The following is a 27,934-nucleotide window of genomic DNA, read 5'->3' on the forward strand; positions in this document are numbered from 1 at the left end:
CATCACTAGTCATAATAATAAGAGCGTAATTTCAGCCTTTATATATAAACGTCAAGTAAAGTGTGACCTCATTTTCTCCTGCGGGCCAAATTGAAAGCTCTGAAGGGCCAGATTTGGCCCCTGAGTCTTGAGTTTGACACGCGACAATATAAATACAGTTGTTTAAGATTGTGAAGAAGAATGAAAAAAAATCAAAAATCTATTAAAATGTTTCAGAAATTTCAGGCGACCTCACTTAGGGTCCCAACCCCAAGGTTGAAAAACACTGATTTCATGGCTCTTGAATAGATTTATGTCTATAGTTTTGATCATTTCCAGTCATCTTAGGCCTGGGGAGAGACCATCACTGAGTCTATATTTCTAACTCTCTCTTTCTCTCTAGTACCCCCTGTAGTCCCATGGTGTACCTCTAGGGGTACACGTACCCCATTAGAGAAACAGGTATCTAGGTGAATACTTAGATCCCTGGTTGATTTGATGGTGTGTTCTAACCAGGGTGTGATTGCTAAATGGAATCTCTTTTAGTTCTGTGGCCTTGTTTCATAGATAACATCTGTTTGTTCATTAGCTCTGATTGATTTAAGATAAATGGACATTACTGTTTGTCTGGGGCACATGTGGCAAACTCAAGGCCCGGGGGCCAAATCTGGCCCTTAAGAGCATCTTATTCGGCCCACAAGATGAATCATTGTGAAAATAAAACTCAACAATATTTGCAGATTCTCATAGTTTTCTTGGTGCTTTTATCACATGATTATTACATTTTTCATGTTAAACTGTTGGAAAAACTCAACATTCTGACATTTTTCTCAAATTATGACATGTTTCCCTTAATTAAATAGAATTTGGTCAAAAAAATCTAGGAAATTCAAAGTATAGATCCTGTTAGGACTGATTTCTGTCACTTGTTGATTAGATATTATTTTCTTACATATTTAGTATTTTATGTATACATAGAAGTACAAATTAAGGCACAATAATGTTGAAATGACTGGTTTTCCAGCATAAAATCTGTGGCCCTCTTGAGATCAAACTGGTCCGTATTTGGCCCCTGAACTAAAATGAGTTGGACACCCTGGTCTGGGGCCTCCAAATCACTAGAACAGCCCCTGACTGCAGGAATCACAGCAAAGCAAAGCAGCAGCGTCTCCACCTCTCTAATAACACTAGCTTAGCTTAGCTTAGCGTAGCTTAGCTTAGTATAGCGTTGCTAATGGGAAAGGAGGAACAGGATAAACATACCTGTCAGGTGGTGTCACTGACATTGAAAGGGCAGGTGAGCTCTAACGCAGCAGGTGAAGTTGGGCAACGAGGCAACAAAGGGCAACAGCAGCATTGAGAGCAACTAAGAAAATGCTGTTAGTCTCTGAGTGTGTAAACACAACAGTTCCAAACTACACACCTGAGGTTTATTCCATAAAGCAGGTTATGTTCAAACTCTGAGTATGTTCAGGCTCAAATGAGGGAAACTCTTAAGTATCCCATTCCAAAAAGCGAGGTATGGTCTTCTCTGAGTATGTTACCATAGCAACATTGTCCGTGAACTAAACCTGGTCGCTGGCAGGTTTTATCAAAGAAACCCTGGGTTTCTACCTGGCTCCGCCCACCTGAACACCGTTTCTGAACACTTTAATAAACCTTAACACTTTTCTCTGAAACACATTAGTAACATCACACACCACATATGTGTTCACATCATTACTAATGTGTTGCTTTATGTTTTTTTTGATTGTGTTGAGTGAAGTGTGACACTGCTCTTGAAAGCGATGGGTCGTGGGTTCGCGTCCCGCTTCAGTGTTTTTTTATGACATTTATTAGGACGTTGAGATGACTGTGGCGACAATATTACATTAAGAATCAATATAAATGATGTGATATGAAGCAGCAGTCACTGTCTTAATATCCAGTGTAACAGGAGGACTCTCTATGTAGCCATCCTATGCTGCTGACACGTCTCCTCAGACATACTTTATTCATATTATTCACCGCTCGTCACATCACCGAAGAGCTAAAGTGATGAAGTGACCAAAAAGTGTGACTAATTATGGGTGATTTAAACTACTATAGTCACTGAAGACTGAACACACCTTTAGAACAGGATCATATTCATCAAACATCATCATCAAAGAGTTTATGGATAGACTCAGAGTTTGTTAACCCGCCTTTATGGAATACCCCTCTGCTCCACTAACTAACTACAGACAAGAAGCTGGGACACAAGGAAGTGGGGCGGAGCCAAAGCTGAGGGCAACAGGTCCAAAGTTGATGTTTTATAACACCTGAGTGATACGAGCCAATCAGAGGGAGGAGAGAGAGATCAACAATCCTGTTATTAAACATCACACATTTACACTATTTTACACCATTAAACCTGTGTTTGACCCCAGGGTTGGCCTCAGAACAACATCCACCACTTATTTCATTGGATCCATTACCTTCTTTTTATATTTATTTTTAGCATCTCATTTACTTTTAGGTGTTTTGATTAAATGTGGAAGTTTTGTACAGCTGTTTTTTGTTGTTGTTGAAATCACTGGAAATGTCATTGTAAGCAAAAAACTGAAGTAAAAACTGAGTACGAGTGAGGAAGAGAGGGGAAAGTCAGGCCACGCCCCCACACTTTGTCTAAAGTATGATTTTCAGCAATAATTGTGTCTTGTCAGCTTGGAAAATGGCAGAAAATGGCACAAAAAAAAAAAAAAGTCAGTTGGATGTAAAGAGTTTTTTCAGCCAATAAGTGAAGCTAAGCCTGAGCTAAAGGTTATTTCTGTAAAAATCACAGAGCAGCAGCAGCAGTTAGTGTAGCTAGCATTAGCAGTTTGTGTAGGTAATAGCATTAGTTAGCGTAGCTAGTAGCAGCAGTTAGCGTAGCTAATAGCAGCAGTTAGCGTAGCTAGTAGCAGCAGTTAGCGTAGCTAGTAGCAGCAGTTAGCGTAGCTAGCAGCGGCAGTTAGTGTAGCTAGTAGCGGCAGTTAGCGTAGCCATGATGCTAATGCAGGAGAACCTGCCTCCAACAGACAGGACACAGGAGGAGAAACTGCTTGAAAAAAACATTTTTGAAAAATTGAAAAGGTTGAAAAAGAGTGGAAAAAAGTTGAAATTTGTGGAAAACAATGAAATTTGTGTAAAATGTAGAATTTTTTAAAATGGGTTAAAAAAAGATGAAATAGGTTTAAAAAAAAAAGTTGAAATTGGTGAAAAAAGCTAGAAAAGGTTGAAATGGGTTGAAATATTTGATAAAAGTTGAAATTTGTAGAAAAAGATGAAAATGGTGGAAAAAGCATAACAAAGCTTCAAAAAGTGCAAATGTGTTCAATGTTTTATCTGAAAGTGAACCGACAGATAGACATGTTAAAGATTGAAATCAGTTGAAGAATGGATGAACAGCTGAAGTTCACAGGTGAAGGTTTAAAATGTTGAAAATGTGGATGGAAAATAAATAGTTAAATAGTTTAATAATTTTAAAAAAGTTTAAAAGTTAGAAACTATTTAAAACCTAAATTAAACATAAATTAAATTGTTTCAACAGTTTGACACCAAACTTGTTGAATTGTGTTGAAAATGCAGGAGTAGTTAAAGCAAGAGGAAAAAGTAATAATAAAAACTTTAATGAAGCTATAATGAACCGCATGCGCGCGCGCACACGCTTTGTAGACTTTAACCTAGAATACTAGCCAATCATCAACTGCCTGATCAAAAAGCTATGACTATAACATTATCATGGAAACAATTAAAGATACCATACAATACACTGTGGTGTCCATTTTCATAGAAAACTATTTTAAAACATCTATAGATCATAATGATAGAATGAATGAGTGATAACACACATTTTAAATCATCTCATTTAGTAAAGAAGTGAAATAAACTGTATTTAATTCAGTGGTTTCCACCTTTTTTGGATCGTGACCCCAACAAACCAACATCTACCACTTATTTCATTAAATCCAGAACCTACTTTTTACTTTTATTTTAAGCATCTCATTTACTTTTAGGTGTTTTAATTTAATGTTGAAGTGTTATATTTGTACAGCTGTGTCTTTTATTGAGTTGAAATCACTGGAATTGTCATTGTAAACACAAAACTAAATGTAAAAACTGAGCACGAGTGAGGAAGAGAGGGGAAAGTCAGGCCATGCCCCCATGCTACGTCTAAAGTGTGATTTTCTGCAATAATTGTGTTTTGTCAGCTTGGAAAATGGCTAAAAAAAAAGGCCATTGAAAGAGTTTTTTTAAGCCAATAAGTGAAGCTAAGCCTGAGCTAAAGGTTGTTTCTGTGGAAATAGCGGCGCAGCAGCAGCCATAGTTAGCGTAGCTAGTAGCAGCATTTAGCGTAGCTAATAGCAGCAGTTAGCATAGCAAGTGGCAGCACCTGCACTAGCACCATTAGCAATGATGCTAATGCAGGAGAACCTGCCTGGAACAGACAGGACACAGGAAGAGAAATTGTTTGAAAAAAATACAATTTTTTGAAAAATTTTAAAGGTTTAAAAAAAAGTTGAAAAAACTTGAAATGGGTTAAAAAAAAAAAGTTGAAATCATTTGAAAAAAGTTGAAATTTGTTAAAAATGTTTAATTTTTTAAAATTGGTTGAAAAAAGTTAATAAAGCATAAAAAGCTAGAAAAGGTTGAAATGGGTTTAAAGATTTGATAAAAGTTGAAATGGTTTTAAAAAAAAAAGGTGAAAAAAGTTGAAATTTGTAGAAAAAGATGGAATTGGTGGAAAAAGCATAACAAAGCTTGAAAAAGTGTAAATGTGTTCAATGTTTTATCTGAAAGTGAACAAACAGCTGAACATGTTAACGGTTGAAATCAGTTGAAGAATGGATGAACAGCTGAAGTTCACTGTTGAGGGTTTAACACTAGCATGACCAGAGTGGTGTCATTTGACACCTATACCTATAAAGTCCAAGCTGGTGTCATTTGGCGGGTGTGAACAACTCAGCTTGTGATCATTGTTATGTTACTGAGGCCACTACTCCCCCCTCAACTAGGGTGGGGGGGTGGCTAGGTAGGTTCCAGGACACAAAGACCTTTTGTATTCTCCTTTGTGTTTCCCATACAGCAGCTACATAGAGGTTGCAACTTATATTTCAACTTTTGCAACAGAAAGTAGTAAGTAGTAATAGTGAGACGGCAACAGTTTGTTTGCATTCTTGGTGAAATTTATTTAATAGAGATTTTGTGAACAATTCTGGCACTGCCACACCTCCTTTATGCATTTGCCACGTGCAAACTTGTCACAATACATACAACGCTTGGTGGCACGGTTTTTCCTGCAGCAACACTTCACCTGGCACAATGCCCTTTTCCCCACATCAGGTGTGGGTGGTTGTTGCTGAAGGTTTTGCTCATTCACCTCCTTGGCTGCCATTAGAGACTGGGCAAGCTCATTTGCAAGCTCCAGCAAGAAGTCCACCCTCCTCTCCTTGACCCCAGTGCATGCCTGATAAAGCACATGTGCGTTCAGCGCTGCAATGTCAATCATGTTGTAAAACACAGCGACTGGCCAACGCCGTGTTCCTGAACGCACAGTGTACTTTAGAACCATGTGGTCCATGACGTCCACACCACATTTCATGCTGTTGTAGTCGGTGACTGTGTTCGGCTTTTTTTTCCGAGTAGCCTCAGTCTCCACCACGCTGTGCACGCTACTGAGGAGGCAGACAGTCTTCTTCCGTTTGGGCACATAAACAGTCAGTGTGGCACCAGAGGTTGAAAACACTTGTGTGCTGAATTCCTCACGGGCCAAATTCTTTTTAGCTGAATCTGGAAGCTCCCGGCGAATCTTATTGACTGTGCCAAGGAGGGTGGTCTTCCGGCTGTGCAGTCGACGTGCTAGTGACAATGAAGTGAAAAAATTGTCGGTTGTAACAGTTCTTCCTTTGTCCATAAACGGTTCCATAAGCTTCATCACCACATTTTCAGACAATCTCTCCCCGGGTGGACGACTGGGGTCTTTGCCAAGATATGGGATGATTTTGCACACATACTTGGATTTAAGGTCACATGCCACCCAGAACTTGATACCAAACTTGTCCGGCTTCGTTGCAATGTATTGCAAGAAACAGCAGCGAGTCTTAGTTGGAAAAAGTTGCTCATCTATGGTGATGTGCCTGCCTGGGTTTTTGTTTTTCCCTGTTGAAGCATTGATTATTTGTGCATCTTGTGCACTTTCTTCAAATTTGTAAAATAATAGCTTAATAAAATAATTCATGGACCAGGTTAGTGAATGGTGGACCTCGTGAATTTACCTTTTTGAAGTGAAAACTCAAACAGTCCTTTTCACACTCGGAAATCTTGCTTTACCATAAATAGCAACAATACATTTGATTTATAAGCACAAAAACAATAAAGGTAAATAGTGAAAATACAGGAGTAGGAAACAGGAGCTTGGTTGCTTTATTACTGTTTTTCTTTTTCTAATTTTATTTATTGTGGTTTATTAATTGATCACAACACACATGGCTCATATTAATTTGGCCATTCTTATCCAATAATTCCATATAATGTTATTTGGATTAACAAACATCTACCTGGGAGAAACTGGTTTCTCAACACTGGCCATCATTTACACCAACCCCCAAAGTTTGTCACTGCCCAGCAGCACATTCCGATCGAAAGGCTTTATTTACATAAGAGAGGTGGCCCACTGAGTTGCAAATGAGTGTCATTTGGCGGCCTCTGGGCAGGGCAACAGGAGTAAGAAAACCTTGGGCATGCTAGTGTTAAAATGTTGAAAATGTGGATGGAAAATAAAAAGTTAAATAGTTTAAAAAGTTGAAAGGTTAGAAATTATTTAAAACACAGCATACAATAAATTATATGAACAGTTTGACACCAAACTTGTTGAAATGTGTTGAAAATGCAGGAGTAGTTAAAGCAAGAGGGAATAATAATTAAAAAAAACTATAATAAAGTTTAAGGATAGGAGAAGTAGAAGCTATAAAGAACAATAAAAAACAAAGACAGTAAAGTGTGGCTCACACACACACACATACACACAATGTAGACTTTAGACTTTAACCTAGAATAATAGTCTATCATCTACTGTCTGATCAAAAATCATTGACTATAATGTTATCATGGAAACAATTAAAGATACCATAAGATACACTGTGGTGTCCATTTACATAGATCATAATGATGGAATGAATGAGTGATAACACACATTTTAAATAATCTCATTTAGTAAATAAGTGAAATAAACTGTATTTAGTTCAGTGGTTTCAACCTTTTTGATTTAAAAAATTTCTGGCAACCCCAAAGACAATATTTTTCTAGAGTTAGTTTTTGATCACGTTTGAGCTCAGATATTTATTTTTTACTGCATTTTAGTTGAACTAGATTAATATTTTACGAAGTGACAATATAAACATGCAGTTGTTTAAAATGGGGTCCCAACCCCAAGGTTGAAAAACTCTGATTTAGTGGCTCCTGAATAGATTTATGTCTATAGTTTTGATCATTTCCTGTCATCTCAGGCCTGGGGAGGGACCATCACTGACTCTATATTTGTTTATTTTCCTCTTTTTCTCTCTAGTACCCCCTGTAGTGCCATGGCGTACCTCTAGGTGTACATGTACCCCCATATGAGATTCAGGCATCTAGGTGAATACCTAGATCCCTGGTTGATTTGATGATGGTGTGTTCTAACAAAGGGTGTGAGGGTCCAGAACCATCTCTTGGGTTTTTCTTCCATTGATGGTGATAAAGTTGGCATCACACAGCCAACAAAAGCTCATTAAAATACAGTGAGGGATACAGTGTCATCAGAACACTTCAACACATAGTTTACATTGACACTGCTAGTGTTCTATGTTTCTAGTCATAATGTCTTCCTCTAACAGACTGAAGGTCATTTGAAGGTCTTCAGTTAGAACATAAACAAAGCTCATTATGGTTTCTCTTTTAGTTCTGTGGCCTTGTTTCATAGAAAACACCTGTTTGGCCAAATCCGGCCCTTAGGAGCATCTAATGAGGCCCACAGGAGAAAGTAAAAATGACAGAGAAAACATGAATCATTGTGTAAATGAAACTCAACAATATTTGCAGGTTCTCACAGTTTACCTGGTGATTTTATCACATGATTATTACAGTTATTTTTAATGTTAAACTGTTGGAAAAACTCAAAATTCTTACCAAAACCTTACATTGACATATTTCTATTAACTAAATAGAAATTGGTAAAAAAAAAAAAAAAAAAATCTAGGAAATTCAAAGTATAGATCATTTTAGGAGTTGTAACACCCTGGTCTGGGGCCCCCAAATCACTAGAACAGCCCCTGACTGCAGGAATCACAGCAAAGCAAAGCAGCAGCGTCTCCACCTCTCTAATAACACTAGCTTAGCTTAGCGTAGCATAGCTAATGGGAAAGGAGGAACAGGATAAACATACCTGTCAGGTGGTGTCACTGAATGGACAGGTGAGCTCTAATGCAGCAGGTGAAGTGGGGCAACGAGGCAACAAAGGGCAACAGCAGCATTGAGAGCAACTAAGAAAATGCTGTTAGTCTCTGAGTGTGTAAACACAACAGTTCAAACTACACACCTGCTCCACTAACTAACCACAGACAAGAAGCTGGGACACAAGGAAGTGGGGCGGAGCCAAAGCTGAGAGCAACAGGTCCAAAGTTGATGTTTTATAACACCTGAGTGATACGAGCCAATCAGAGGGAGGAGAGATAGATCACCTGCAGGAACGCCAATAATCCTGTTATTAAACATCACACATTTACACTATTTTACACCATTAAACCTGTGTTTGACCCCAGGGTTGGCCTCAGACCAACATCCACCACTTATTTCATTAGATCCAGAACCTACTTTTTATATTTATTATTAGCATCTCATTTACTTTTAGGTGTTTTGATAATAATGAATTATTATATTTGGAGAGATGTGTCTTATATTGAGTTGAAATCACTGCAAATGTCATTGTGAACAAAAAACTAAATATAAAAACTGCGCACGAGTGAGGAAGAGAGGGAAAAGTCAGGCCACGCCCCCACGCTACACCTTAAGTGGGATTTTCCGTAAAAATTGTGCCTTGTCAGCTTAGAAGACAGTAGAAAACTGCTAAAAAAGCCTGAGCTAAAGATTGTTTCTGTGGAAATCATGGAGCAGTAGCAGCAGGTAGCATAGCTGGTAGCAGCAGTTAGCGTAGCCAGTAGCAGCACCTGTAGATGATGCTAATGCAGGAGAACCTGCCTCCAACAGACAGGACACAGGAGGAGAACCATCCAGGAGACATGAGGAGCACTCAGGTGAAAGTTCTGATATTGATACAGAGGCTCAGTTCAAAGCTAAGATGAGCTGCTGCTCTAGGTTTATAAAAGACAAGACAGGCCTCAGCTGGGAAATATGGAAAAAAGTTGTGAGGATACAAAGTTCAGCTGATTTATTATCATTAGAGATGCTAACAGAAAGCTAACTCAAGAGGAGGCTAAGTTTTATGGGCTATTTATTATCAGTAATTGTGATCACGTATATGAGAGCAGAGGAGCATCAGAAGCAAACATAAGAAAAAAGGAAATTTATTTCTATATGTTTGATATTAGGCTGAACTCTGATCAATAGATCAGCTCACTGACTTTATTCATTTTATAATTGAGATAAATAAAGTTCCTCTGATCTTATGTTTGCTTCTAATGCTGCTCTGCTCTCATGTATAAGTGTATAAGTGTGTGTGTGTGTGTGTGTGTGTGTGTGTGATCACTCCTCATAAACCTGACTCAAGGATTTCACAGCTTTATGCTGTTTATGATGCCCAATAGTTCAGTTCAGTTCAGTTTATTATCCATTTTATTATATCCAGTTTATTATCACATAAAATACTGTGCAATAAAGAGTCACATAAAGCCAGATAAAGTACTATAGGGTCGATTCTGTACAATAAAAAGTCTATACAAAATGAAAGTGCATTGTTTAGAGTCATCACAGCTTGTGGGAAGAAAGTGTTGAAATGGCGAGCAATAGAACATTTGATGAAGGAAGCATTTCAAAAATGGCACTGGCAGGGTGGCCTGAGGCGTCATTAACCAATAGTAAAGCTTGATTTAAGAGTCTGGCTTTATGTGTGGCCTCCAGCAGCAGCAATGTACAGCCAATGGTTCTGCTGGCTGAGCCAATCACTTTGAAGTATTTCTTTCTTTCAGAGTGAGATTATCAAACCACACAGTAATACAAGTGGCTAAAGCACTCTCAATTACACATCAGTAGAAGTTTAAAATAATCTTAGCATTTTGGGTGAAGTCATGAAGTTTGCGTAAAAAGAAGAGGCACTGTCTTGCTTTCTTACCAATATTAAGGGTATTAGAGCTCCAGTTCAAGTCATGAGAAAGAGTCACGCCCAAGAATTTACATTTCTCAACAATCTGTACATCAGATAGGTAACAGATTTCTATTGTGACTAAAGTCAATAACAACTTCACCAGTTTTTGATGTGTTCCAAATCAAGTTGTTTTCCTCACTCCATTGAACTACTTTTTCTACATCCTCACGATAATGTGATTCATCATAGGCAGTATAGGCAAATGCTAAGGACGCCGTGGCCTGGGGTAGGCGGGTCAGAAAATGTGGAATATTTTATCCTAAATATAATCTATCTATAAAGCAAATAAGGTCTGTGTGTGTGTGTGTGTGTGTGTGTGTGTGTGTGTGTGTGTGTGTGTGTGTGTGTGTGTGTGTGTGTGTGTGTGTAGCGAATATCTCCTTGACGCGGTTTTTGCTCGACCCAAAAATTTGTCCACGGCTTCCAAATACCACAAGTGTGTACACCTTTTATTTTGGAGTAATTTGGTGTTGCAAAACGTTCATTTTAATTTTAAGATTACTGCTCCCTCTCGGTAGTGAGCGTGGTATTGACTACGCTACTTCCGGTTCCGGGTTATATGACGTCACTGTGTCGCAGTTTGTTTTGGTTTAAAAAAGAAGGTCAATATTAAAAACATTTTTGTACTGCTAAAAGTTATTTAAGTGAACTAGTACAGTGCCCATTGGAAGTATGTATTCATGTAGTGGGAGGAGCTTAAGCAGAGTCAATTATGGCCAAACAGCTAAAGTTCACTGTTGAGGGTTTAAAATGTTGAAAATGTGGATGGAAAATAAAAAGTTAAATAGTTTCAAAAGTTGAAAGGTTAGAAATTATTTAAAACACAGCATACAATAAATTATATGAACAGTTTGACACCAAACTTGTTGAAATGTGTTGAAAATGCAGGAGTAGTTAAAGCACGAGGGAATAATAATATAAAAAAAACTATAATAAAGTTTAAGGATAGGAGAAGTAGAAGCTATAAAGAACAATAAAAAACAAAGACAGTAAAGTGTGGCTCACACACACACAATGTAGACTTTAGACTTTAACCTAGAATAATAGTCTATCATCTACTGTCTGATCAAAAATCATTGAAGTTAGTTATTTTATAATCTCACAATCAGCGGGAAAATACTCAACCTGGCAACCACTCAACTGTTGCGGTGACGTCACAACCAACTTCTTTTTATAAACTATATTGACAAACAAGTCAGAATAAATGTGTTTAATGGTGATTTAAGAGTGAATAAAGTAGTTACAGCCTGAAGGATTTGGTCTGTGGATGATTTAATGAATTTCAGAAGAAATTTGTTGAGTAAATTATAATTTATGATTAAATTATTGGTTTGTTCTCTGAAACAATAGAAACAGATCTATTGAATAAATATTGTACAAGCAGTGAGAGTAAAGTCACTGTACAGCACATTAAATCTACTGTTTATTTTACCTTATTTAGAAATATATATATATACATATGTATATATATATATATACATACTGTGTATATATAGAAATATATGCTTTTTTTAAAAAGGAAAACAAATTATTTTTTTTACAAGTAATCAACTCAGATTTTAGTAAAAATATAATATAATATTCTAATGATATAATATATGTGTTTGCTGAAGGCTAAAGAAAGTCAATTTAAATTGTTAAATAATATCTACACATGTAATGATTTCTTACATCAAATGTTTATTAGATTAGATCCTTTATTCGTCCCACAAGAGGAAATTTACTTTTCAGTTTCATCTCCATCCAAGAAACATGAAAACACAATCACATATAACATGGAGGACAGGAGGTATATTTATATTTATAGTAAGACAGTTGAGCTTTGTTTTGTTTTTGTTTACATGTAAACACACAAATATGTTACACATTTCATTACAGAATTATATTCTGGGTCTGAATTCTGGTTTTCAGATTAAGTTTGTTTTAAAATTTAAGGAAAAAAGTAAAGTTTTATTTTTTTATTTTTGTAAAACTAAATTTTTCATTCACAAAAGTAGATATTTAAAGCTGTTTTCACATTCTCTAAATGAGTTAAAAATATTTAAAAACTATTTAACATGTGTCTGCTACATCAGAATAAACACAATCTGATTTCTGCAAAATAGATGAATTCATAATAATATCAGACTTGTCTTAGATTTAATAGATTATGTACATTTAATAGAAGATGATGGTATTATACTTTTTATAGAATTCTTTAAAGCTTTTGAGAAATTCAGACACCAATTTATTTTACTTTTATCATTGCATTATTTTGGATTTGGAAAAAAAAATATATATAAATAATTAATTATTGCAATGCTATATAATGGAATTACAAATGCAGTTTTATGTCTATCTGGTGTTAATAAATGATTTAATATAAACAGAGGTTTACACCAGGGAAACCCAGTCAGTCCTCTGCTGTTTATCATAGCAGCAGAATTATTAGCTTTATATATTAAATATGATGATCATATTAACACATTAAATGTTGGGGGTAATCCTATTATAATATCATTATATCATATATATAATCTTATATTCAGCAGATGACACAGCATTATATAATTTTCAATACTGTCCAATTTCTTATTGACCTAAAAGTAGTTTCCACTTTCTCACAGGCTTCAGGACTATATTTATATATTAAATATGTGAAATTTTGACTAATTATAATAACACACACTTTAAATCATCATATTTCAGTCAAAAATTAGATCAAATATTTGGGGATCACTATTAGTACAAATATTTTTAGACAGGGAACGTTCTAATATTGAAATTGTTACAAAAAAAATCTAAAAAACTTAAATAGCTACAAAGAAACATTTCAGTATTTGATAGAATATTGTTAATAAAAACTGAAGGTATTTCCAGATGAATCTACCAGTATATTCTCTGTCTGTTCCAGAAATGTGCATTTAAAAAACAATCTAATTATTAATAATTTCATGTTATAATAAAAAGTGATATTATAAAGTCAGTAGAAGAGGACGTTATGAATGTCATTGACTGTGAGACAATGAACGGTGAAATCACATGAAGGTGTTTACAAACTTTAGTTAAACATGAAAAAAATTTATGCTTTATGTAACCCTACGGTGATTGTTCTGTAATAACAATCCTAAGATCCTAAGGTAAGGTTATCAAAATCTAGATTCGATGAGGAGGCTGGCTATAAATTGGTCTATCAGTTTAATAACTGGTAGAAACCACCCCAAAAGAAGCACACAGCAAGTTTAAAGGTTAAGTTTGTATTAGTATTTGGTTTTCAGTTTCTTTCTGTTTTTGGATTAAAAAAGGATTCATTTGAACGTAACACCAATAAATGTACAGATTGGCCACAATATTACCTCTGAGATCTCAGGAAAATAAATAAAATAAAAGGACAAAACCAAAATAGTGTGGTACCATATAAAATTAACTTCTGAGTGCACTCAAATTAGGATTTTACCACGCCCTTAATATTCAGCGTCCATAAAAAAAGGGGTACCCGATGTAACCGTTGCAGCGCTGTTAGATGAGGAGGTAGACCAGGGAAACAGGCACCAGGGTGAACGTGAAGGAATCCCGATTCAGCAGAACCAAAAATCAGATCCAGACGAATCCTCCATAAAAAAACCAGTCAGCAAAACGTGCAGAAAATCAGTCTGTGTTCTTATTCATATTAATGTCCATTACTCAACTCAAATTTAGCTTATCAGCTGGGATAACAAAATAAAATAGTATGACAATCAAAAATTGGCATACATTTTACAAATAAAAGTATTTCTCTTCAATAAAATATATATAAAATATAAATCATTTAAATAATTAACTGAAATATAAATCACAGTATGGTAAACATCCCAAAATATACAGGTAGCATATCACATTTACATGTGATTCTACAAAGTCTAGACATGTGCATCTTGTAGTTCACTGTCATTGTTCAATACCATTCCTACTTTGAAGGCGATTTTCCAAACACACAAAATAAATTCACTCTTTCAGTAGTCAGTTTAAACAATAAAACATTACCCTGACTGGTTTTTATCATTAGCAAAGTTCACAAATACATTTATGGTCATTTCCATATTTTATCAGCAACACTAGCATGCTAACGCAGAGAAAATGTGATCAACACTCACCAGGATAACAATGTTCAAAACGATTTTGTTTCTGAGTTCCAACTGGATCAAAACCATCACAGGTTCTGCAGGATATATTTACAGTTATGATAGTTAGTCTCTGGATTTATTTAGATTATTAAAACAACTTTTATTCAAAGTTTACCTCTCGTTTTGCCTCTCTGTGGTGTGCTCAGCTTAGCAAGATGGATGCCAGAGGAAGAAAACCAACGAAGAAGAGCGCTAAAAGTGTTTTAGTGCGCTGCCCCTTCTGGCGAAACTCGGAATCACACCTCATTCGTTTTAACAAGTGTTTAAAGTGTTTTGTAGGATAAAACAGACAAAAATAACAGGGTTACACTTTACATTATACCAGCTTATCTTTGTCAAAGGGTTGGACCAATCACTTTCTTCTAACATGTGATTTTCATCCTTTAAGTGATCACATGATCATATGCAGGTGTTATTATATTATAAAATGCTTTAGAAGCACCACTTCAGTCCACATAAAGCTACAATCTGGAATAACAGCTGTATTTTATACAAGAGGAAAACTTTATTCTTTAAAGATTGGATTGAAAAGGGACAATAATACATTTAATGGATGACAATGGTAATATTTACAATCATTGTGATTTTAAAGATAAATGTTCTCAGAAACAACATTCATTAGTAGTCAGGGCTATTCCTATTGCCTTGATTCATTTCATTAAAGGAATATTACAGTATTCATCAGTATCCACAAAGATCAATAAACTGTTCATTGGTAGTTATTGTTTTTAGACACTGTTATTTATTAAACAATGTTTTCATCTTCAAGTAAAGAGACAAATATTATCTTCAAACTATTAGAAAACAGATATTATCAAAATTAGGACAAATATTTATCATTTCCTTTATTTCCTAAAATGAAATAGATTAATTTTAAAACAATTAATGATGTTTATCCATGTAAATATATTTTTAATGATTAGGTTTAATATGGATGATTACAGCTGCATGTTTAGTCAAACTAATAATGAAAGTCAACAACACGTCTTTTTTTCCTGTTCTATGGTGAAGAGGTTTTAGGAAAGAGTTGATGATTGGCTGCTCACACACACTGTGATACCTGGCTTTGATTAGCATTTGGTTACATTTGCTTTTATTTTGAAGGACAAGGATGTGGAATTTATATGTAGCAATTTGATGATATTTGGAAAACATTTGATACAAAAAATTTAGATTTTATAAAAAAAAAAAAAAATCCCAATTTTTTATTGCTTTTAAAATTGATCTTAAAAATGTATTGATTTTATTTTGAAAGATCTACACCGGTGTGGTGTTTGTATATGAATATTAAAATACTTGTTTCTTAATAAAGCATTAAAATTAGTGTGTTTAATCCTTTAACAGGACTGATCCTTTCAGATCCTTTTTAACACATGCACGTAGACTACGTCACTTCCTTCACTCGGATTGTTTACGACAGAGCTGCTGGGAAGTGATATTTAAATGTAAACTGACTATACAATGTGAATTAAATATTTTAATAGTACACATGTAAATATGTGACTGTTTTGTAATGTTTTCAATTTTTTATAATAAAAAATGATAAAAACACAATACACAACATTGACAATCAAAAACCAAACATAAATAAATCAGAATTCACTCAAACATACATTTATAATTATTTTTCAAACAACAGTTTCAACATTTTAAATAGTACACAAACTGTCCAGAGCCGTTTAGAGAGAGAATAGTGACAACTCCGTTCACTACAATGGATCGTATTTTTTTTTTTTTTACAGCAATGGCGGCTCATGGAGCCTCAATAGTTCCAGGAAGTGATCAGTTTACTATTGTAGCCAATGGAGTTAGAGCTTTGAAGGGTAAGACGTTTAAATAATCATATTGGATATTATTATTATTATTATTATTATTATTATTGTTATTGTTATTGTTATTGTTATTGTTATTGCTATTGTTATTGTTATTATTATTATTATTATTATTATTATTATTATTATTATTGTTATTATTATTATCAGTGTAATGTGTGCATTAAAGCATGTTAGTGGATTATCCCCCACTAAACTAATTGACTAAGGCATCATTAGCAGATAACAGATGAGGATATGCTTACGTTACTGGATAAACATAGCAACACAGCGTTAACCATAAAGTTAAATTTTATTAATGTAATTTCATCCAACAATGTGGAATTATAGAATATGCTTTTTAACGTGATTTATTTTGCTGGAATAAATGAAAAAAAATAAAAATAGAATTAATTATAGAGTGTTTAGATTAGCACCAACCACAATGTGTGGAACATAAACAATAATGCAAAAATCATTAACATAATTGAGAATGTTGACTACAAAAAATTTAATTGACACATTGTTTAATGTTGTAAATTCATGATAAAATCAGCTGCTTTCTGCTTCATTTTTGCTGCAGTTCCATAATATGAACTGCTTTAATCCAAAATGTATCTTAAAATGTTCAGCACCCTCTTGTAACTTAAATAATGAGAGATTAAAGATGCTCAAATTAAGCAGTGTTATTATTAATCATGTTCTACTTGATCAAACAATTCTGATGTAACTCAAAAGAGAAAATTCCAATAATTTGAAAGATTTTAATAAAAGGTTTAGAGCAGACAAACGTTAAATTGTTTATGAACATAATTTAGAAAATGTGAAAACAGCTTTAAATATCTAAATTTATAAGGTAAAAAGATAATTAAAACTTTACTTTTTTCCTTACATTTTAAAACAAACTTAAGCTGTAAACCAGAATTCAGACCCAGAATATAATTCTGTAATGAAATGTGTAACATATTTGTGTGCTTACATGTAAACAAAAACAAAACAAAGCTCAACTGTCTTACTATAAATATAAATATACCTCCTGTCCTCCATGTTTTATGTGATTGTGTTTTCATGTTTCTTGGATGGGGATGAAACTGAAAAGTAAATTTCCTCTTGTGGGACGAATAAAGGATCTCATTTCATCTAATAAACATTTGATGTAAGAAATCATTGTGTGTAGATATTATTTAACAATTTAAAATGACTTTCTTTATCTCATCAAAACATTTTCACTAAAATCAGAGTTAATACCTTTTAAAATATAATTTATTATCTAAGGAAGAAGAAAAACATTATAGTTCAATGCCTGCTTAAATAATTTATTTTCCTTTAAAAAATTTAAATAAATGAAATAAATAATAATAATAATAATAATAATAATAATAATAATAATAATAATATATTTTTTAACAAAGGAAAACGATACTGTTGATTTAATGTGATCTACAGTGACTTTACTTTCACTGCTCATACATTATTTATCTCCAATATCTATTGTTTCTGAGAACAAACCAATCATAAATTAATTAACTCAACAAATTTCCAAATTTGGAATCTATCAAATCATCCACAAACCAAATCATTCAGGCTGTAACTACTTTATTCACTCTTAAATCACCATTAAACACATTTATTTTGACTTGTTTGTCAATTAAGTTTATAAAAAGTTGGTTGTGACGTCTACACAACAGTTGAGTGGTTGCCAGGTTGAGTATTTTCCCGCTCATTGTGAGATTATAAAATAACTAACTTAGTGATCAAACAGTTTAACGTTGGTTAAAGGTGATATTTATGTTTTATTTGGATGATGAACGGATGGTTTTTGGAACGTTTCTGTGGATATTCAACATATTTCATGCGGGGAATCGTCGGTTGTATCTGGCAACCAGCTAGAGTCAGGAACAAAGCAGTGAAATGGCGGACGGACAGAGCTGGATGATGACTACCGTTAAACTAGAAGAAGAAGAGGAAAAGGAACAAATATTATGGAGGGAAGTGAAGCTGAGTATGAGTAAGACGGACAGTGATGATGATGATGATGAAGGCTGCAGGAGGAAAGCTGTGCTGGAGGAGCTTCGTCATCCCGACCATGTGTGGGACGGAATGTTTGCTCCAAAGATGGAGAAAAGCGGAGAAGAAGAAACGGAGGAGTTTTCAGATGTGTGCTCTGTGAAGGAAGAGGTTAGAACACTCCGTGTGTTTCCATTCATTCACTCACTCACTCACCACATTCATCCGCTGTTACACACACACTGGAGACTAGTTTAACTGGTGACCCACTTCATTCACACTCACATTTCTCTATCAATATGTGACGATGTAAAGGTGGAACAACCTGTGTGTACTCAGTGGAACACAGAGAACAAACTACAGAAAAACACACTTTATGTTAATGAGCTAAGGAGTGGGCAGGGACCGTCTACAAAGTCACACCCCCAAAGGAAGCGTCAACAATAACACCAATAACCCTGTGGACAGTCTTTATTAGGGCTCTCTATTTACTATAGCAAATATAGTTAAGAAGATACTTTATCTGATTTATATTTTCATAAATATCCAGTATTAATGTCATTAATTAGTAATAACTTAACAAAAATGTTTATTCATTTGTATTTTATTTAAAGTTTGTAAATAACCAATACTGTAATTAATAGTAATTTTATCTATTATCCTGTAAACCAGGTTCTCAACTGGTCTCACCCTGGGACCCACATTTTGCCACGGTCATTAAATAATGACCCACTTTTTTTTAGAACTCAACCAACAAAATTTAGTCTTTCAAAAATATCTGTCAACAACACACATTTATAATATTTTTAAAAATATAAATCTATATATTTTCCTGTGCAACATGCATTTCACAGCATGCCTATCAAAAGAAAAGTTTCTTTCAAAATAAAAGACAAGTCCATCATGAGGCATTAACTTAAGTATTTATTTATTTTGATCAGCTGTTCATGACCCACTTTTGTGTCCTGACCCAGGGTTTCCCCCAGAAAACGTGCTAAGTCTGGGGGTAGTGAAGCCCACTGGTGTTTAAAAAAAAATTGTTAAAAGTTGAGAGGAATTTTGAAATAATGACTTATGTGATATTATAAGCCATTTATTAACGATATTTAAACGTAGAGTCTTACAAAAAGGCACAATTTTGAAATACGGTTTAACAAACACAAAAAAAAATACAATTAAAATAAATAATATCAATTGTTTTCACTGAAGTTAAATCCTAGTGAATCTTAAAACAAGACATTGCTGGTCACATTTCAAAGTAAAATAAATGAACATAAATAAAAAGTGCAAACATGGCCAAGGAGTAAAACCAGGAAACTCAGTGATTGACAGCCTACATCATGAAAAACATGAAAGCTATTAGTTATTTTATCATATATATTTCATTTTAGTCAGTGTACTGTATTTACATTATTTATTGGTTACTTGTGCTTTCTGCATCTCAATGCTAGTGCCATGGTGTAGAGTCTAGGGCTGCAACTAATGACTATTTTAATAGTCGACTAGTCATTGATTATTGAAACGATTAACTGACTAATCGTATGACTAATCGTACAATTATTTGCTCTATAATGCTACAATTTTTTTTACATTTGGCTTGGGTCAAATTACGATAAATAAAAACAATAAATAAATGAATAAAACAATTCTCAACTTAAAGTGTAAACAGGTTCCTTACAAACACAAATTAAATTGAATAAATCATCACCAGAATGTGTTTCATTAATAACATTTACTCATTATAAAAAGCTACAATATCTGCTGACTCATAGAGCTGATATTTTATGGAACATGTTTGTACATATGGATCACTGCATTAGTAATATTGTATATCATCTATTTATTTCCTCATTTATAATGATTATTTTAGAAACAAATAAAAAGCACATGAAAAGCAAAAATAACTACAGTGTTTTTATTGCTGCTGAATCCAGTTTATTTTATATCTGATAGAGTTACATAAAGTTATGGTTGATAAATATCTCACTGATTTACTATAATTAAACTAGTTAAAATAGTTTCTTCTTTTCATAAAGTGGTTAGCATTAGCGCTTAGACCAGTCTTATGTGTTGGTCACTGTTACGACCCGAAAGGAATGAACATATTTATAAAGGATACGGGAAAACCAGGATATACAATTTTAACGTTTTTATTTATGCAGTGCCAGGATTGCTGGGTTTCCACTGTTTCCTGAGGAAAAAGGAGCTATCAACAAAGCCCTAAATCCCATGTCCCAAAACTAACAAAAAAACAAAGAAAGACAAGGTAACGATTGACAAAGTAAGAACTGAAAGTTGGACCTGACGAGTCAGCTAAACAGAACAAAAAGGTGCAGTTCCAGGTTAACCCTGTACAGGGCCCGCGGAGCTGAGGCCACACCCAAACTAACGTGCGTGCGTGTGTGTGGTAACTTCTTTAAAATGTTTAATTACATAAAATAGGGGTTTGTTTTTTACATTTAATTGTTGCTTCATCTTCATCATTTCACCGCACATAAAGACAGGACAGATACAAATAAATTAGATTAATAAAAGTAAACACACAAAAAAAATCATACAGTACATCAAGCAAAAATAATGAATAAATAAATAACACACATCTAAATAGAAGAGTCTACGCTGTAAGCCCGAACGTTCAACTTCATCCATACAGCACTTTAATTTAACTATTATCAAAAAGTACAAGTAGACAGTCATCCAACCTTTTAAGTTCTGGAAAATTTTGACTTTGAAGTTAATCAATTTTTAAAAAAAATAAAAATTGAGGTAATCGATTGCTCAAATTTTTTGAGTTCTAGTAACTTATTTGGGTTTACAGTGATATAGGGCCCATTACATTTTTGGCTAAATTGGCTCCCATATTTTCCTAACTTCGACCATAGTCTGACTGTAATCTTTTCCATGGTGCATAAATTGTAGGGTTGGGTTCATTACGTTTTTCCTTTAAAAGTCAAGGAAGTTAAGTTTCTCTGTGTTGTTTTAGATGAAAAATTAAATTGGAAAGCTCATATTGATTATGTACAAAGAAAGGTCAGCAAAAGTATTGTCATTTTATATAAAGTTAGAGATGTGTTTGATTGCAGCTTGTTGAGGAGGATTTATTCCTTGATGATTCTCTCATATTTCAGTTATTGTACTGAAGTCTGGTGTAACACATATATCATTACCACATTAGAATCATCAGTAAGAAAGGTTACAGAGAGCACACCAATCATATATTTATTGATAATAAACTACTTAAATTTAAGGATCATGTCGAATTAGAAATTCTGATTATTATGTGGAAAGCTAAACAAAAAAAAAATTCTAGACAATGTTGCACATGACGTTTGCCATAGAAGAAAATATAACTTCTGGAATATGTTTGTATGGACATCATTAAAACAGAAATCTCTGTCTGTTTATGGAGTTAAACTGTGGAATTTAAACGTTGTATAAGTTTTTACAAATTTAAGAAAATGTACAAAGACAAAATTCTCAGAGGTTATGAAAAAAAATTGGAAACACATGAATATAACTGTAGAACTGTAAGAGAAATGATGGTGTTTTTGTTATGATTTGTGACCTGGTGATGAGTTAAGGTGGAATGTTGTGGAATCTAATTGATTTCATTTTTAAGTTGTTATTAGGAACAGATAATACAAGATTTATTTTTCCTCTGTTTCTTTTTGTTCATGTATGGAAAACTGAATTTCTCCATGGGGATGAAAAAACATTACAAAAAAAAAACTGTTTTAATCTTTAAATTGAATGTAAGAATGTGTGTCTTTGTGTGTTAACCCTGAGGTGGACTGGCGACCTATGAGTGGTGTACCTTTAAAGACTTTTTAAAACTTATTAAAATAATGCAATGGGCTCTGGCGCCCTCGTGTGGCCTGGAATAGCAAAAGCATAGATAGTTGAAAGATTTTTAATTCATATGTGGGAATTTTCATTTTTTTTAAATTACTTTACAAATTAAAGTAGAATATAGAAAACTAAAAACACTTATTAAATTAATGAGTTAGACTAACAAAACACTAAAACATTAAAATAAACACCTAAATAATATTAAAATTATGTGAAAACAAAAATGGCCTCAATTCCTGATGAAAAACGGAGTAAATTAAAAACAAATAAAATGACAGCAATAATATTCCATTATTATCATATATTTATAAAATATTAATATAATTACTGAAAATATAACATCAAACCTGGAGTTAATGACAGGTGTTACAGGCACGGCCTGTCTCTTTAAGAGAGGTGTTGCATTGTGGGAGGTGGCGGCATAACCGGGTTGTTTACGTGTGGGTAATGTAGTGTTTCCGGTCAGTCCGGGTGTAGATGTTCTCCGTGTGTGCTCTCTCTGTAAAGTTATCATGCAGCGTGTTCATGACCATAAAGAGAGGATTTAAGTACATCATACCCTCAGATACCTGCCTGGGTTAGGGTTAAAAATACATAACCCAAAAACAATGCCAAATAAAAACTTTTGGAGAACAAGACAATGAAAGTAATGTAAAACACAAAAAAATAAATAAATCAAAAAACAACAAAATGAGGGGAAAAAACAATAAATACACCGTCAAAAGCTAAAAGAACAACAAAAGTAAAACGGGGAATAGTAAACAACTCAAAAACAAGTATAAGCGTAGATATGTACCGGTATGTGTGTTTTATATGTGTAAGTTTAAGTTAAATCCTGTTGAACATCCTCTCTCGCTCCCTGTTCTGATCGATGCTCGACTAGCCATGCCTGTAACGTTTCACTGCGCATGCTCCGATCATGCCGATGTGGCCGTTGTCTTCCAGACCTTCCTGACGTCACCCAGAGTTTAGGATGAAATAATGAGTGTAAATAATGAAGCTTTTTATGGTTTTACAGCTGTTTGGTCTTTATAGTGGAGTCAGTGTGGAGGAAGGAGATAGACTTATCAACAAATGTGAAGGTAGGATTATTTTAATCAGGCTCTACTACTGTGTATCAACAGAGAGTAATAAGTCATTACGTGTTTATAACATGTGTAATAATCATAGATTTGTCCAAACAGAATGATAAAAATCTATTTATACTGATAAAGCAACAGGGAATGCACTCACCTCTGAAGGTGTGCTATGGTATCTGCCACTAAGATGTTGATAGTAAATATAATACTTCTTTTTTTCTTCTTCTTGTTATTAATTGTAAAATGAATGAGTCTGTGATAACCACATTTATTTATTTATTTATTTATTTAAATAATATCCAGTGTTATCCAGGAAGTTCTATTATTATTCGCATCTTAAAAATTTAAATCCTTGTTTTAATCAGAAATAAAAATGCATTAAAAAGTGACCACAAAACGGTGGAAAAGGTGGTAAAATGGGATTTTAAAAAAACACAGAAAATTGTTAAAAGTTGCAAATTAGAGAAAAGTAAAAGAAAAAAAGAAAAGAAGGGGAAAAAGAGAGGGGGGAGGGGTTGCAAATTAAAGTGACCAAAAACGGACGGAAAAAGTGGTTAAAAAAAAAAAAATAATACATGACTCAATTGTCAATATTGGAACAATGAGTTTAAACTGGCAAATAATAGGCATGACAAATGGTGAATGTGGTTAAAATGGCAAAATAAGTATGAAATATGGTGAAAAGAGGTTAAAAGTGACAATAATGGGTCAACATATGCAACATTAGGTGGAAAAAGTGGTGGAAAGGGTTTATAAGTGCTGAAAATGTCTTCAACGTGGAAAAAATGTGCAGAAAAGGTAATAAAAATTTGTTGGAGAAGTGACAGAAATGTAGCAAAAAATGCACTAAAAGGAGCAAAAAATATGGCAAGAAATAGTGATGAGAATAGGTTAAAATATGGCAAGTTTGGTGCAGTTGCAGAATGCCCTTATTGTGGCAATTAAAAATAGAAATAAAGTGTAACCTTTTAAAAAAGAAACATTTTGGCTTTTCTTCAAATCTCATAAAAGTAAAGTTTGCAATCACAAATGTTATTTTAGAACAGTAATGATAAAGCTATTTATTAATAAAGTTCAAAGAAAAAAGAGCAGCTGTTAATGGATCTTCTTCATCCTCTAGTGTGTAAGTTCTTGACGGTGGAGATGCAGGAGGCGCTGGAGAGGACAGGTCGGTCCAAGGAGGTGCTGGAGTTGGGGGAGGTGCTGGACACGGGCAAGAATAGACGCAATATTAAATAGTACACGTTGTAAGAACAACACACTCATCAACCATAATTATCCTTAAATAGCTTTAGAATGCTTAGGATTTTAAAGCATTGCATCGTGGGTAGTTGATGATCTGTGTGTTGATGTTTAGGGAGACCCGTTTGACTGAGGCCGTGGACAACATCTGTGAACGCATCCTGCAGTACAGCGTTCACGCATAGAGGCCTGGAAGTCTACGCTACGCCAAGGTCAGTCCACCGCCTCATTGTTACCTTTAAACAATCCTCCACTGGTTTTACAAGTTTGGCCTAAAACCTTTGAAATGTAATTATTAGAAGATCTATGCCTAACCAAACATTATTTGTTTAATTATTGTTTTTTTTATTTGGCTTTCATAAATAATTATGCATATTTACAGATATTGTACATGATATGAGTGATAACACGTGTTATAAAGGCTATTTTACACAATAGGTGTGGCTACAGATTTATACTTGTTCGTTGGTGTACCATGGGCACTAAAAGTCTGGGAACCACTGATCTACACAACTAAAAAGTACAAACATGTAGAGGCAGCTCAGTGGGAGCACTAAACAGAAACTAAAAAAGGAGAAGGAGATCAGAAACACAGAACATATAAAGAAGCATAAACTGAATATAGGTCATTTTTTCACTCCAGTGTATTTTGCCAGATCAGCATTTCTTTGAGAGAAATTGTCAGGTTTCCAGATGTTTATGTTTTGCCAGATTAAACTGATGCTGATGTGTTTTATTTTCATAGCATCATATGTGAGTGAGGGGCTTTGATAAGATGACATAGTGGTACATTTGTATTTCTATGAGCATTTGCACATCTGTACGTCATAATGCACATGATGACAGTTAGACATTGGTGTAGTGAGTAAATGTATGTATATTACTGGAATTTATTTATTCTTTTGCCATATTATAGTAATCCTGGGGTCGTGATGATGGGGCCCTTGAATATTGTTGCCCAGGGTACAGCGGTGTTAATCTGGCCCTGCCGTGAGGGAAAGGATGTTTATTTATGTGGAAATGTTCTTCTCACTCTCATCCTTGTCTGTTTCAAACACCGTCTAACCTGGTAAAAAACTACACAAATCATCACTGACTCCTAAATCAGAGACACCAGTGCCTGTTTAACTTTAATGTGTCTATAAAGCTCCGTTTGTTTGTAGCGCTGCTGTGCTCTGTGAAAACATGACTCAGCTTTAATCAGCTTCACCTGCTCAGTGTTTAAACATCTCATCAGAGCTACAGAACATCTGGATAAAGTTGTTCTGCTGTTGTGGACTAGATCATCAATACCAGAGATTGTAGAGTCTGAAACATCATAGATTATTGATAACTTCTGATACTGTAAAATATTCTAGCCTCTAGTGGTGAAAAAACACTTCTTACACGTGATGTTTGCACATTTATTTTTGTTTAATCATTACGTTCTGGAATGATGTCATCAGGATCATTTAAATGAGGTTAATTTAAATTAAGTTGATCAAAACTTAATCAATAAACCTGATCAGATTCAGTAAATCATTGATCCCTGAGGGTAAATATAGTGACATTAATGCTGTTCTCATACATCTTTATATGACATGAATAATTAAAAAGGAGCAGTCAGAATAATCCATGTCACTACAACTTATATCTACCTTTTAATTGTATTTTACTCATTATTTTAAACATAGATTTTTGTTTAATTATAGTTTTCTTTTTTATTGGTATTTATTTTGTTTCCTCACAGTACAACTTATATCTTCCTTTTAATTGTATCTTTCTTTTTTTTTTCATCCATTTTTGTTTAATTATGGGTTTTTTATTTTCTTATGGTCCATGTGGGCTCCCCATGTTGGTGACCCCTGATTTAGAGAAACTAAAAGCAGCATGAGTTGGCATTTTTTGAAAAAGCTGCTAAAGGATCTAAAAAGCAGGCTGAATGCTTCACTCCAATAGGATGTTTACAGGCAGTGGGGCCGTGTGACATCATCAATCACCTGATTTCAAGAGGGTGGAACACAGGTTCTTAAACGGTAAAATAGTCCCATTTTTAAAAGTTAATAAAATAAATATGGTGCATTATAATAAGTTTTGTTTGGTATAGATCTTCTAATAGTATATTTCAATCATTTTAGACCCAACTTGTAAAAAAAAAAAAAGTGGACGATCCCTTTAAAGCTGATCACATGACCCAAGCAGGAAGTCAGTGTTTTGTTGGTGTGACTACAGGGAACCAGTCAGACCATGACCACACTAAAAAACCTGGTGGGTAATAAGTGAAAGTGGACCTGGGAATGCCGTACGAGCTGTGGGACCAACCGTCTGCAGAGGTCACCGACATGAAGAAACAGGTGGACCTGATCATTTAACACTTTTAGACGACATTTATTTGTTTTTGTTAAAAGTTAAATCAACACAAGAGTCATTCATAATAGGTTATAGTTTAGTGTTTTAAATAACATGTGTTTACTAATGCAGTTGTGTGTGTGGGTGTGTGTTCAGTGTGAGACCATGCTGGAGCAGTACGAGGACGTAGTGGAGGACTGGTACTTCCATCACCAGGACCAGAGGCTGGAGAACTTCCTGTGTGAGAAGCACATCCTGAAGACGTCAGAGCAAGATGACAAATATAAAGAAAGAGCAGACAATGCAGAGTGGAATCAAAAAAGCACCAGGATTGGAAAGTACCGTATTTGAGAGTTAAACTTACCAAGTCTCCTTAGTGCAGCAGTTCCTGATTAGAACCACAGGAGGTGCTAAATGTACCAACTTAAAAAAAAAACCAGCCAGAATATTTTCTGAACAATTTGAGCCCATTTTTGCTTATATTTTTTTATGCTCATTTTTTTTTCTTCAATTTAACCACATTCATGATTTGTCATGCCCATCATTTGCCAGTTTAAACCAATTGTTCCAATATTGACACTTTGAAACCTTTTTACCACTTTTTCTGTCTGTTTTGGCTGCTCTAATTTGTAAGTTTTAACCAGTTTAGCTCCTCCCAGTTGACTCTCTCTGAGGCGAGCTTCCTTCCTGTTCCCTCGCCGCTGTGTTCCCACAGGTGTTGGTTTGTTTTTATTATCCACACTGAGTGCACAGGTCATGTGACGGGTGGCCCCTGGAGCTGCTCCAGGGTCTCTGGGAGCTGGAGTCCACTCTCCAAAGCACTGGGTTTCTTTCCAGTGACGGCGCAGCCACAGCTGAGTTTTTTCCACCAGGCGACAAACCACCACGTCTGTGAAGAAGTAACAGAAGTCCTGAAAGTCCATCCTGAGAGAGAACTGGAGCAGTTAGCATATTTTGACTTTTAAAAAGAGGACATTTGGACTGACCTCAACATACACAAAGTACTCAATGTTTTCGTGAATCTACTTTGTAACGGCAAAATATAATATAGTAAATAAATAAGTTGTTATTGTCCATAAGGTTTAAACTAATGTATCTCTTTATAACAAATATTTGAAGACTGAAGTCACTCCCCTTTATCAT

The 27,934-nt window shown here is 34.4% G+C and overlaps 1 long non-coding RNA gene and 1 pseudogene across 1 annotated transcript; one reads left to right on the plus strand and one right to left on the minus strand.

Annotated features, from left to right (window-relative positions):
- Window positions 1-13,728: 13,728 nt before the first annotated feature.
- On the minus strand, window positions 13,729-14,791 carry LOC114459027 (uncharacterized). Its single transcript, XR_003673190.1, has 3 exons — window positions 14,591-14,791; window positions 14,446-14,510; window positions 13,729-13,923 (listed from the first exon to the last, which is right to left on the minus strand). It is a non-coding gene; the product is annotated as an uncharacterized LOC114459027 (long non-coding RNA).
- Window positions 14,792-18,403: 3,612 nt separating this feature from the next.
- LOC114459024 (protein canopy 4-like) lies at window positions 18,404-27,865 on the plus strand (annotated as a pseudogene).
- Window positions 27,866-27,934: the final 69 nt, after the last annotated feature.

This window comes from Gouania willdenowi, unplaced genomic scaffold (genome assembly GCF_900634775.1).
Source record: "Gouania willdenowi unplaced genomic scaffold, fGouWil2.1 scaffold_234_arrow_ctg1, whole genome shotgun sequence".
Classification (NCBI taxonomy): Eukaryota; Metazoa; Chordata; class Actinopteri; order Blenniiformes; family Gobiesocidae; genus Gouania; species Gouania willdenowi.